This window comes from Lolium perenne, chromosome 4, assembly GCF_019359855.2.
Source record: "Lolium perenne isolate Kyuss_39 chromosome 4, Kyuss_2.0, whole genome shotgun sequence".
NCBI classification, from domain to species: Eukaryota; Viridiplantae; Streptophyta; class Magnoliopsida; order Poales; family Poaceae; genus Lolium; species Lolium perenne.
This window is the reverse complement of record NC_067247.2, coordinates 392595642-392609399: the sequence shown is the minus strand read 5'-3', so window position 1 is coordinate 392609399 and position 13758 is coordinate 392595642.

Genomic DNA, 13758 nt, shown 5'->3' with positions numbered 1-13758 from the left:
AAGCCAAGATCTGGGGGACAGGAGTCTCTGTTCCGGCACGCCGCCGGAACGGGGAAGTGCCCCCGGAAGGCTTCTCCATCGACACCGCTGCCATCTCCACCGCCATCTTCATCACCGCTGCTGCTCCCATGAGGAGGGAGTAGTTCTCCATCGAGGCTCGGGGCTGTACCGGTAGCTATGTGGTTCATCTCTCTCATATGTGCTTCAATACAATAATCTCATGAGCTGCTTTACATGATTGAGATTCATATGATGATGCTTGTAATCTAGATGTCATTATGCTAGTCAAGTGAGTTTTACTTATGTGATCTCCGGAGACTCCTTGTCCCACGTGTGTAAAGGTGACAGTGTGTGCACCGTGTGGGTCTCTTAGGCTATATTTCACAGAATACTTATTCACTGATGAATGGCATAGTGAGGTGCTTATTTATATCTCTTTATGATTGCAATGTGTTTGTATCACAATTTATCTATGTGCTACTCTAGCAATGTTATTAAAGTAGTCTATTCCTCCTGCACGATGTAATGGTGATAGTGTGTGCATCCGTGTTAGTACTTGGTTTATGCTATGATCATGATCTCTTGTAGATTGCGAAGTTAATTATTGCTATGATATATTGATGTGATCTATTCCTCCTACATATGCATGAAGGTGACAGTGTGCATGCTATGTTAGTACTTGGTTTAGTCTTTTGATCTATCTTACACTATAAGGTTACTAAAATATGAACATTGATTGTGGAGCTTGTTAACTCCGGCATTGAGGGTTCGTGTAATCCTACGCAATGTGTTCATCATCCAACAAAAGTGTAGAGTATGCATTTATCTATTCTGTTATGTGATCAATGTTGAGAGTGTCCACTAGTGAAAGTCTAATCCCTAGGCCTTGTTCCTAAATACTGCTGCGTTACTACTGCTTGTTTACTGTTTTACTGTGTTACTACTGCTGCAATACTACCACCATCAACTACACGCCCGCAAGCTATTTTCTGGCACCGTTGCTACTGCTCATATATATTCATACCACCTGTATTTCACTATCTCTTCGCCGAACTAGTGCACCTATTAGGTGTGTTGGGGACACAAGAGACTTCTTGCTTTGTGGTTGCAGGGTTGCATGAGAGGGATATCTTTGACCTCTTCCTCCCTGAGTTCGATAAACCTTGGGTGATCCACTTAAGGGAAAACTTGCTGCTGTTCTACAAACCTCTGCTCTTGGAGGCCCAACACTGTCTACAGGAAAGGAGGGGGAACGTAGACATCAAGCTATTTTCTGGCGCCGTTGCCGGGGAGGAAAGGTAAAAGGTACTCACACTCCGGACCTCGGCTACTAAGCTATTTTCCGGCGCCGTAAGTACTCAAAGCTATTTCCTTTAGATCCTGCAATTGCATCTTTTTGTTTCTTGTTTACACTAGTAAGGCATAATGGAAAACATCTGTGAGCTTTTTATTCTATTTCCTGAGTCAAGACATGAATGGTTTAATGCGAAAATTAAAAAACCCATGGAATCTTATTTGCATGCTGGTAGTAATATTAGTATGAACGCTTTGAACACCATTGTTGATAATGATATAGAAAGTTCTAAGCTTGGGGAAGCTGGTTTTCATGATCTTTTTAGTCCCCCAAGCATTGAGGAGAAAATTTTCTTTGATGATACTTTGCCTCCTATTTATGACGATTATAATGATATTGGTCTTTTAGTGCCGCCTACTATGGAGAGTAATTTTTATGATGATAATACTATGCCTCTTACACTTGATGAGAATAATAATGATAGCTACTTTGTTGAATTTGCTCCTACTACAATTAATAAGAATAACTATGCTTATGTTGGGAGTAGTAATAATTTTATGCATGAGACTCATGATAAGAATGCTTTATGTGATAGTTATATTGTTGAGTTTGCTCATGACACTACTGAAAGTTATTATGAGAGAGGAAAATATGGTTGTAGAAATTTTCATGTTACTAAAACACCTCTCTATGTGCTGAAATTTTTGAAGCTACACTTGTTTTATCTTCCTATGCTTGTTACTTTGCTCTTCATGAATTTATTTGTGTACAAGATTCCTTTTCATAGGAAGCATGTTAGGCTTAAATTTGTATTGAATTTGCCTCTTGATGCTCTCTTTTGCCTCAAATACTATTTCTTGCGAGTGCATCATTAAAACTGCTGAGCCCATCTTAATGGCTATAAAGAAAAGAACTTCTTGGGAGATAACACATGTGTTATTTTGCTACAGTACTTTGTTTTTATTTTGTGTCTTGGAAGTTGTTTACTACTGTAGCAACCTCTCCTTATCTTAGTTTAGTGTTTTGTTGTGCCAAGTTAAGCCGTTGATAGAAAAGTAAGTACTAGATTTGGATTACTGCGCAGTTCCAGATTTCTTTGCTGTCACGAATCTGGGTCCACCTCCCTGTAGGTAACTCAGAAAATTAAGCCAATTTACGTGCATGATCCTCAGATATGTACGCAACTTTCATTTAATTTGAGCATTTTCATTTGAGCAAGTCTGGTGCCATTTTAAAATTCGTCTTTACGGACTGTTCTGTTTTGATAGATTCTGCCTTTTATTTCGCATTGCTTCTTTCGCTGTGTTGGGTGGATTTCTTTGTTCCATTACCTTCCAGTAGCTTTGGGCAATGTCCAGAAGTGTTAAGAATGATTGTGTCACCTCTGAACATGTGAATTTTTATTATGCACTAACCCTCTAATGAGTTTGTTTCGAGTTTGGTGTGGAGGAAGTTTTCAAGGGTCAAGAGAGGAGGATGATATACTATGATCAAGAAGAGTGAAGAGTCTAAGCTTGGGGATGCCCCGGTGGTTCATCCCTGCATATTTCAAGAAGACTCAAGCATCTAAGCTTGGGGATACCCAAGGCATCCCCTTCTTCATCGACAAATTATCAGGTTCCTTCTCTTGAAACTATATTTTTATTCAGTCACATCTTATGTGCTTTGCTTGCAGCGTCGGTTTGTTTTTGTTTTTTGTTTTGTTTGAATAAAATGGATCATAGCATTCACTTTATGGGAGAGAGACACGCTCCGCTGTAGCATATGGACAAGTATGTCCTTAGTTTCTACTCATAGTATTCATGGCGAAGTTTCTCCTTCGTTAAATTGTTATATGGTTGGAATTGGAAAATGATACATGTAGTAATTGCTATAAATATCTTGGGTAATGTGATACTTGGCAATTGTTGTGCTCATGATTAAGCTCTTGCATCATATGCTTTGCACCCATTAATGAAGAAATACATAGAGCATGCTAAAATTTGGTTTGCATATTTGGTTTCTCTAAGGTCTAGATAATTTCTAGTATTGAGTTTGAACAACAAGGAAGACGGTGTAGAGTCTTATAATGTTTTCAATATGTCTTTTATGTGAGTTTTGCTGCACCGGTTCATCCTTGTGTTTGTTTCAAATAAGCCTTGCTAGCCTAAACCTTGTATCGAGAGGGAATACTTCTCATGCATCCAAAATACTTGAGCCAACCACTATGCCATTTGTGTCCACCATACCTACCTACTACATGGTATTTCTCCGTCATTCCAAAGTAAATTGCTTGAGTGCTACCTTTAAAATTCCATCATTCACCTTTGCAATATATAGCTCAGGGGACAAATAGCTTAAAAACTATTGTGGTATTGAATATGTAATTATGCACTTTATCTCTTATTAAGTTGCTTGTTGTGCGATAACCATGTTCACTGGGGACGCCATCAACTATTCATTGTTGAATTTCATGTGAGTTGCTATGCATGTTCGTCTTGTCTGAAGTAAGAGAGATCTACCACCTTATGGTTAAGCATGCATATTGTTAGAGAAGAACATTGGGCCACTAACTAAAGCCATGATCCATGGTGGAAGTTTCAGTTTTGGACATATATCCTCAATCTCAAATGAGAAAATTATTAATTGTTGTTACATGCTTATGCATAAAAGAGGAGTCCATTATCTGTTGTCTATGTTGTCCCGGTATGGATGTCTAAGTTGAAGAATAATCAATAGCGAGAAATCCAATGCGAGCTTTCTCCTTAGACCTTTGTACAGGCGGCATAGAGGTACCCCTTTGTGACACTTGGTCAAAACATGTGCATTGTGATGATCCGGTAGTACAAGCTAATTAGGACAAGGTGCGGGCACTATTAGTACACTATGCATGAGGCTTGCAACTTATAAGATATAATTTACATGATACATATGCTTTATTACTACCGTTGACAAAATTGTTTCATGTTTTCAAAATCAAAGCTCTAGCACAAATATAGCAATCGATGCTTTTCCTCTATGGAGGACCATTCTTTTACTTTCAATGTTGAGTCAGTTCACCTATTTCTCTCCACCTCAAGAAGCAAACACTTGTGTGAACTGTGCATTGATTCCTACATACTTGCTTATTGCACTTGTTATATTACTCTATGTTGACAATATCCATGAGATATACATGTTACAAGTTGAAAGCAACCGCTGAAACTTAATCTTCTTTTGTGTTGCTTCAATGACCTTACTTTGAATTATTGCTTTATGAGTTAACTCTTATGCAAGACTTATTGATGTTTGTCTTGAAGTGCTATTCATGAAAAGTCTTTGCTATATGATTCACTTGTTTACTCATGTCATATACATTGTTTGGATTGCTGCATTCACTACATATGCTTTACAAATAGTATGATCAAAGTTATGATGGCATGTCACTCCAGAAATTATCTGTGTTATCGTTTTACCTGCTCGGGACGAGCAGAACTAAGCTTGGGGATGCTGATACGTCTCCGACGTATCGATAATTTCTTATGTTCCATGTCACATTATTGATGTTATCTACATGTTTTATGCACATTTTATGTCATATTCGTGCATTTTCTGGAACTAACCTATTAACAAGATGCCGAAGTGCCAGTTCTGTTTCTCTGTTTTTGGTTTCGTAAATCCTAGTAACGAAATATTCTCGGAATCGACGAAATCAACGCCCTGTGTTCCTATTTTTCCGGAACCATCCAGAACACCCGAGAGCCGCCGAGAGGAGCCCCTGGGGGCCCCACACCACACCCTGGCGCGGCCAGAGGGGGGGCCGCGCCGCCCTATGGTGTGGGCCCCCCAGAAGCCCTCCCGCGCCGCCTCTTCGCCTATATAAAGCCTCCGTCGCGAAAACCCTGATGCGTTCGATGAAACCCACAGAAACCTTCCAGAGCCGCCGCCATCGCGAAGCCAAGATCTGGGGGACAGGAGTCTCTGTTCCGGCACGCCGCCGGAACGGGGAAGTGCCCCCGGAAGGCCGTGAGGGATCTCCTTAGGCGCCTCAGGCAAGAACTGGTAGTCACCAGGGTCACAACATCAGGGACTTCTGGGAGAACAGGAGGGACGTCAGCGACAGAGCTTGAGAAGCAGACGTTGCTAACTAAGTACGCCACCCCGACGAACCTCCAGAGCCCAGCTCCTGCAGTTGGCTCAGAGCTGGAAAAGCAAGCATGGCTGGCTAAGTACGCCACCCCGGCGAATCTTCAGAGTTCAACTCCTGCAGCCACACGGCCGGATCAGATCAGCACCATACTAAGAGACCAGTTCGGCATGGTGCCGAAAAGGAGGGCAATCGGCTATTCCAAGCCGTATCCCGACGACTACGAGATGATCCCGCTACCACCCAAATATCGGCTCCCTGATTTCTCCAAATTCAGTGGATCGGATGGTTCCAGCTCCATCGAGCACGTGGGCCGATATCTGGCACAACTAGGACCGGCTTCAGTGTCGGATCAACTACGCGTGAGGTTCTTTTCACAGTCCCTCACGGGATCGGCTTTCGGATGGTACACCTCGTTGCCACCAGACTCCATCCGGTCTTGGAAGCAGTTGGAAGAGCAGTTCCATACGCAGTACCATTCAGAGGCTTCCGAGTCCGGCATTGCCGATCTAGCACAACTACGTCGAAGCGCGGGAAACGGTGACGAGAATACATCCAGCGCTTCAGGAATCTTAGGAACCGATGTTATTCGGTTCGTTTAACTGAAAAAGAAGCAGTCGAGTTGGCAGTAGCAGGCCTTGCAACACAGCTCAAGGACATGGCCTCCCAAGCAGATTATCCCTCACTGGCGCACATGGTTCAGAAACTATCGGCATATGAACAGCGCCACCCGGACCTGTACCAAGACAAGTTCAAGCGTGCAGTGGTCCTGGTCGATGTAGAGGAAGACGAAGTTCCTGCGGGAGACCAAGAGGTAGCAGTGGCTGAATGGACTCGGGGAGGAGCCCCCGTGCCCTGCAAATGGGTAAAGCCACCAGGCCCACCTAGGGGATTTGATTTTGACGTGACCAAGACTGAGCAAATCTTCGACCTCCTGCTCAAGGAGAAGCAGTTGACGATTCCTGAAGGTCTCAAATTCCCCACGGTGCAAGAGCTGAATGGAAAGCCATACTGCAAATGGCACAACTCGCTCTCCCATGCCACCAACGACTGCAGGGTATGGCGTCAGCACATCCAAGCGGCGATAGAAAAGGGGCGTCTAATTTTCAACCAGTACGCCATGAAGGTCGACACCCAGCCCTTTCCCACCGTTAACATGGTGGAGTGCACTTACCCTGAAGGTTGCCAGCCAGGATCCTCGCTCAGCATCAACATGGTAGGACCTGGAAACCACTCTGGCAAAGATGAAGACGAGGGCAGCTGCTCTCGTAGCAAGGACACAGAGGAGGCCGCTCCACGCGATCGGCTCCGTCATGATGGCAGGCGCTACGTCACAGAGGGAGAGGTGAAGAACATAAGATATCAGCGACCCCTCTCTGATCACCTCCTCAACAAATATGTGAGTCAGTATGACCAACGCCGACGGTCCAGCTATGATGATGAAGGAGATCGTCTGGCTAGAGAAGCCAGAAGCCATCGTCGGCACGATCGCGATGAGGAGGAGCACGAGCGCCGTGCCACGGAAAGATCAAGGGAGCAAGATGACAACGCCAGCATCAGGACCGCCCCTTCTTCGTGACACTGCTGGGATTCAGAATGAGCCGATTGCCCACAATCGGCAATTGCCCGTAATGCATCCAAGAAGAAGGAGGCAGCCAACGTGTCCGTGTTCGAGCGCTTAGGGCCTCTCCCGCCACGAGCAAACGTGCCGAGTCCCTCGGTGGGCAGATCTCGAGGATTCCGAAGACGAGGGACAAGAAGAAGAAGAAGACAGGTACCACCGTCCAAGGTGGTGCCCTGACGGACTCAGCCGTTCACAAAAGCGCAGGGTTCAGCGATTGCGCGGCCTGGAGGAAGCCGAAAGGTTGTACTTGCATACGTTAAGGAAGGCACGGCCTGATCTGGCTGCGAAAGTTCAGCGAACCCTGGATGAAGAGGGTCGTCCACGGAAAATGGAGTGGCGCCCCAAGCAAAGGAAAGCCGATGATGAAACATCGGCTGGTACAAACATGGTACTCATCCTTCCGACGGAGCTTAGTACTCCACGATTCTACGATGCACTCAAGGTGGACGACAGCAAGCGCATAAAGTCAGAGGTTGGGTTGGTTTTATCCAGCCTGACCGAGTAGCAAGAACGTACTAATGAGCAAACAAGGCGAGGCTGACCCTTGTGATCGGCCCCATAAATTATGAAGGAGCATTACAGAACCTTCAGTCAGCACTCTAATGGATATGGAGGCCGATTCTAGCAATCGGCCAAAATTATGTTCACCCCATATTCAGCACATATTCTGCTTGTGTTCAGCAACGATCCACTGGGCAGCGGCCACGTCGGCAGATGAAAGTCAGCATGAATCCTTACGGAGCCGACGTGCAAGTGCAGTGCCCTGACTAACCATAGAAGCCGATATCTGCAGTCATTTGGCAGATTCGGCTCGGGGGGCATACAGTCAGATGAACATGTGCAGATAAACAGGTGTAAACATGCGTGCAGTGAAACAGTGGGGGCCGATTAAGAAAAATCGGCTGAATAAAAAAAAAAGAAGCACAGCCGATGCAGCAGACATCGACTTAAGGGTAGAAAGCTGATGCATGACCATCGACTCCAGAGGTACAACTGTTATAAGCAGGGGGTCAATGGAGCAGGAAATGAGCCACGAAGAGAGATTCTAATGAAGGAGCTCCTCAATGGAGTGGTTTGATGACTCAGATCCTCTCTTCAAGAACCTCTGAACTCTTTTTTGCAAGTATTCAAGTTCGCAGTATCTGGGATCATGACCCTGACCAAGACCGAGAGCAGCATGCATGTGCAGATCAGGTTAAGGATGGGTTGCATCAGATCCACCAAAGGAGAGGAGCCGATCTAACCTGCAAGGCGCGAAAAGTGGACTGAAGAAGCTCGGGGGGCAGCTCGCCCTTGAAGGTTCTCTGCTTTGGGGAGCCGATTTTGTTGAAATCGGCTGGCCCTGCATAAGCGGCACATTTGGCTGATCCATTACCGTTCTCGCCTTGAGTAAGGCTCGGGGGGCAGCAGGCCTGGTAGATGCTCTGTTCAGGAGCCGATTGGGGTACCATCGGCTAAACCTTCGTTGCAACCTTCTTCACAAAATGATGAATGTCTAAAGAAGACCATTGGGTCTGGTTGGAGGAATTCAAAGGCTTTCTTGAAGACTCTACGTTGCCCACCAGATCTCAGGATCATCAGTGAAGAATTGAAGGATGGTGTGAAGTTTCCAGTGGCTGTCAATGGACAGCACCTCAAGAAGTACTTCCCAAGCATGTGGGATGATGGACAGTAAAGTGTGGAAGCCGATGCACAGACATCGACTGTAGAGTTGCAAAATGTTGTGGTCAGATACCAAGTTACAGTCTGAATTCGAGGAGTGTTTGCCTGGATATCTGTTTGATTTGGGATTTGAAGTTCGGCCTTATGGGCGTGTGAGGGTGAAAGGCCGATACGTTGCTATCGGTTCTTGGTGCGTTGACTCGTTTTGGCAGTCGGAAGATTTAAAATTGAACAAATGGAGAATCACATTGAAAGAACGATTTTCATTGATTCGAAGAGGGATTTTTACAAGGAAGAGCCGATAGCTCTCAAAAGATCATCCGATGCCTAATGCACTACTACTACTAGCCCTATGCTACTCCCTGATCTAAGGGCCGTCGCTGCCCTTGTCGTCGTCATCATAGCTGCCGTCGGCGCTGCTACCAGCGGGCTCCTCGTCGCTGCTGATGAGGCCGCCGGCAGGGGCTTCATCCTCCTCGTCGTCATCGTCGTCATCGTCATCCGACCAGGCCCAGCCACGGAAGTGCTTGGCCGGCGGGTATCCCGCAGAGGAGGAGTCGTCCTCCGACTCCTCCGCCTCTTCTTCCTCCTCGTCGGAGGAGAGGACTGCCTCCCATGGGAAGAGGTCGTCGTCGCTCGCCGGTACCAGCTCCCCGTCGACGAGGAACTGGAGGTCCTCCTCCTCATCGGTGAGGGGTTCGTCGTCTTCCGATTCAATGGAGAAGTCCCAGTCCCGCGCGTCCCAATACTCTGGGGCGCGGGCCTCGTAGATGGCCATCAGATTGACCTCCTGCTCGAGCTCACTGGAGGAGGAGGACTGGAAGGACAGGCTGGAGGAGGAAGAGGAATCCATGGCGGCTGAGAAGGGTTTTTTTGGTGCCGATGGCCAGAACAGAGCAGGATGATGAAGTGGCAAACTCCTCAGAGCGGTTAAATAAAAGGGGCTATGGTGAAAAAATTCAATGCCACAGCAGTTTTCGAGGAGGCAGTGCTCAAGGATAACGGTCAGATCGCGCAGAACAGTTGAGAAGACAGGGCATCATGATGAAGAATGCTGCAACGGTTCTGCTCTGCCACGACATGACCCGACGATAGAAAGCGTAATGATTTTGGAAAATGTCATTTTCAAAACCAGGGGGGCATGTGTTATCACCAGAATTTGACCGAGTCAGAAGTGGGCCGCGATCAAGATGGACTTGAAGATATATATACAGAAGAAATACATGAATCGGCCTTACATGCAAAGTTTGGGCTAGTTTGCCCTTGTATCTGTAATTTATTAGATCGGATCTTAAGTTAGAAGTTAAAGTTTTACCCGTGCACGGTTGGGTGCACGCCTGAATTAGAAAGTCCCTTGGACTATAAATATGTATCTAGGGTTTATGGAATAAACAACAACACACGTTCAACCCAAACAAACCAATCTCGGCGCATCGCCAACTCCTTCGTCTCGAGGGTTTCTATCCGGTAAGCGACATGCTGCCTAGATCGCATCTTGCGATCTAGGCAGCACAAGCTCCACGTTGTTCATGCGTTGCTCGTACTGAAGCCTTGTTGATGGCGAGCAACGTAGTTATCATAGATTTGTTAGGGTTAGCATAGTTCTTCGCGTAACATGCTAGCGTAGTGCAACCCTTGCATATCTAGCCGCCCTCACACCTATCTTAGGTGTGGGGGCGGCACCCCGCTTGATCATCATTGAGTAGATCTGATCCGTTACGATTGCTCCTTGTTCTGCAAGGATTAGTTTAATATCTGCAATAGTTAGGCCTTACAAAGGGGTGGAGGATCCAGCGGCACGTAGGGTGTCGTTCGCAAGTCCTAAACAGGATGTTCCGGGGATCAACTTCGTGTTGGTTTTTAGGCCTTGTTTAGGATCGGCTTACGATCACCGTGCGTGGCCGCGAGGCCCAACCTGGAGTAGGATGATCCGATTATGCGGTGAAAACCCTAAATCGTCGTAGATCTCATTAGCTTTATCTTGATCAAGCAGGACCACCATATATTCGTGCACCCCGTACGAATCATGGGTGGATCGGCTCTTTGAGCCGATTCACAGGATAACCTGAGAGCCGATCGAGGCTCGTATTTAATGTTTACGTGTATGCCATGCAGGAAACTAAGCGAGGCATCTCCATCACCTTCCTGACCAGGTATAGGTCAGGTGGCACGCCCTTGCACCCAGCATCGGACGTGTGACCAGAAGTGCTTTGCGGGCCGTCGCTCGGAGGGACCTCAGCCAGCCGCAGCTCTAGGTTGTTCCCGGCTCTACAGTGTTGATAGCCGCTGCCCGCCGGTGGGTTTTGGCAGCCAACAGTATCAGGGATGTGTTAATTCAGCTAGCAAAAGCAACGGGCTTAAAAATGCATCAGGGAAATATTTTCTCCAGCTCCGCCCCTACTACAAGGAGGTCCTTGATGCCTTCCACCCATTCATCATCGACACCAGTGCGCAACTCAAGAAAGTCGACTCGGGTATGGCGACTTTATCATTAGATCTCGAAGGAGTGCAGGTGCATATCAGTTAGGAACTCAACGCCGTTCGCACGACGCTCAGGACGGAGATCTCTCAAGTCACAACGTCGATTGGGGGCATCTCACGCCCCGATATCCGGCCGTTGGGGCGCGTGATTCCTCCGCCTCGCGTGCTTTGGAGATGGACGGAACCACCGCCCTCCCGGATGGGCACCGCTAGACACACGTCAACTGGGGGACGACATATAGTTCTCCCATGCTTCCTCCGGAAGGAGGTACACATTATAACCAATTGCATCCTAGTTCAGCTTCGCAAAATTACAACCAATCGCATGGAACCGATGTTGGCTCTAGCCCTCATGCTGATCTGCCACCATTCGATGGTTCCAACCTAAAATTGTGGCAAAGGCGCTGCAAGATTTTTTCCAGTGATGAAAGACGCCAGCACAACATGGATCTCTTTAGGGCATGTACAGTGGTATCCAGTCATCCGTAATCCACCTAGATAATTAGATGACGTGGGGGAGAGAGAGAATGGGAAACTGTCGAGTCCGTCGATTAAATTACAGACGGTCTAATTCCGTGCAAATCGCTGCTTACCGACGGCATGGTTCCCGTTGTACGGAGATCGTCGCTTATCGTGGCCGGAAAGAATCGCCTGTCTAGATAACTAATTTTCCCCTTTGCCGCAAGATTCATCTGCGCGAACGAAAACGAGATCCATGACACCTTCTCCACGACGCCTTGCTCAATCCAGCCATGATGCGCTCGTTCCCCTTCTCCTGATGTAGTTATTCTCCAGCAATCGAGAGGATGAGGAGCCAATTGACGGGGGTGGCGGGTTCTTGCATCATTGCGTTAAAAAATTTCTTGCTGCCGGCTCTTGAGTACTGCACTTGTGGCCAGGGAGAGAACGATAGAGAGGAGCACAGAACGTGGGAAGAAGGGAGAGAGACAAGTGGTGGCTAGAGGCTGAAGAAGAACTCTTTGCAGATAGCCAAAACGACAGGCCCGTTGTATCGATACTTTTTACTACTATCTGGAATGACGTGGAGAGTTGTTACAGACACCCAGCGTCTGAACTAATGTACATGCCCTTAGCTTCTGATCAATTCACTAGAGCAGCGGTTACCTGGGCTGGACTCTTACCTGCATCAGCATCGTCAGCCTGCATGGTCTGAGTTTGTTCTTGCTATGTTGACAAGGTTCTGCAGAAATCAGCACGCTATCCTGGAGTAAACCTCTATATTATAGTAGTATCTAATCGGACAACACAATCGACACCCCGCAAAAAAAAAAAAAAAAAACACAATCGACTGCCATGAACCTCTTTTTATACATATATATAATCTCATAATAGTACAAATTGTAAACCACGGCGGTACTACTTGTCAAGACAAATTCGGACATGATTTTCAAAGCAAAGCCAGCTAACTTAACTTCTTTTAATTATATAAATATATAAGTAGACCAATCCTCTAAAGTTTGGAAAATAATATAGTACGAGTATCTGAGGAGATTGAAAAAATATGTAAACTTTGTATACGGAGGAAAGTAGAGAAGAGGGCGGCGGCGACAGCTTAGTTTGACCGTGCGTTGTAACAAACCTATCGTGGTCGCCCGCGTCATGCATGGATCGGCTTCATACGGAAATATAGGGCGATTGTTTGGCCTATCATCCGTCGGCACGCGATCTCCGACCAGCAGATTAATCTCCGCCATGGTGACTTGGCACAACTAGCTGCAGCTAGCTACTTTATTTTTTACATGTCAAACAAGGCTGGCTGGCTGGCTGGCACCATTTTCTTTTTGGTGAAATATTTCGGAGCTTTGGTAACTCCAGTGCAGTGCACACTCCGAAACGTGGCACCGATTCATTTTTCCTCTTGGAGAAATAATTAGGGCGCTCCTGGGTGGTGCACATGGCCAGCACATCCACGCGTCGGGGGAATGATCCGGTCCGTACGCGTACGGTGAGTACCGCCGGCACAGGGTGGGCCCGCGAGGAGCCGAGCCCGTCCGTTCTGGTCGTACGGTACGGGCGCGTACCCGGCCGTGGTACCCGGCCTTGCTCCTCCGCTCCACACCACCAAAGGATCCTCTGCGCCCTATGCCCCGCCTCGCCAGCTGTGAGGTCGCCGTGCACCGACGGTGACGCGCACTACACTATGGAGAAATGTGATTTGTCGATTACTACGAAGCTGAGCATTTTCACGAAAATGACAAATCGCACCCATTTTTCTCTCTGCTGAGAATATTCCAAGAAACATGTCCTAAATTTACGGTAGCGAATAAATAGTAGTTAATAGTAGGCCATCTCCGACGGACCACCGCAAACGGATAGATTGTATCGTAAGGACATCTCGTGGACAGGCCGCACACCTTCCCGTTGCGTGGTGGAACAAATCTTGATTTTTAGGTGTCTACATGTTTCCATTGTACAATAAACCTAATTACACTAAACCAAGCTGCATAGAGGCATGCCCATCGTCGGCGTAGCTGGCTTGGCCCTCGCAGGCCGTCGGAGCTTCCTTGGCCCTCGTCATCCCTTGGTTGCCACGGGCGCATGGCTTCGTTGGCGCATCGTATACTCTCTCGA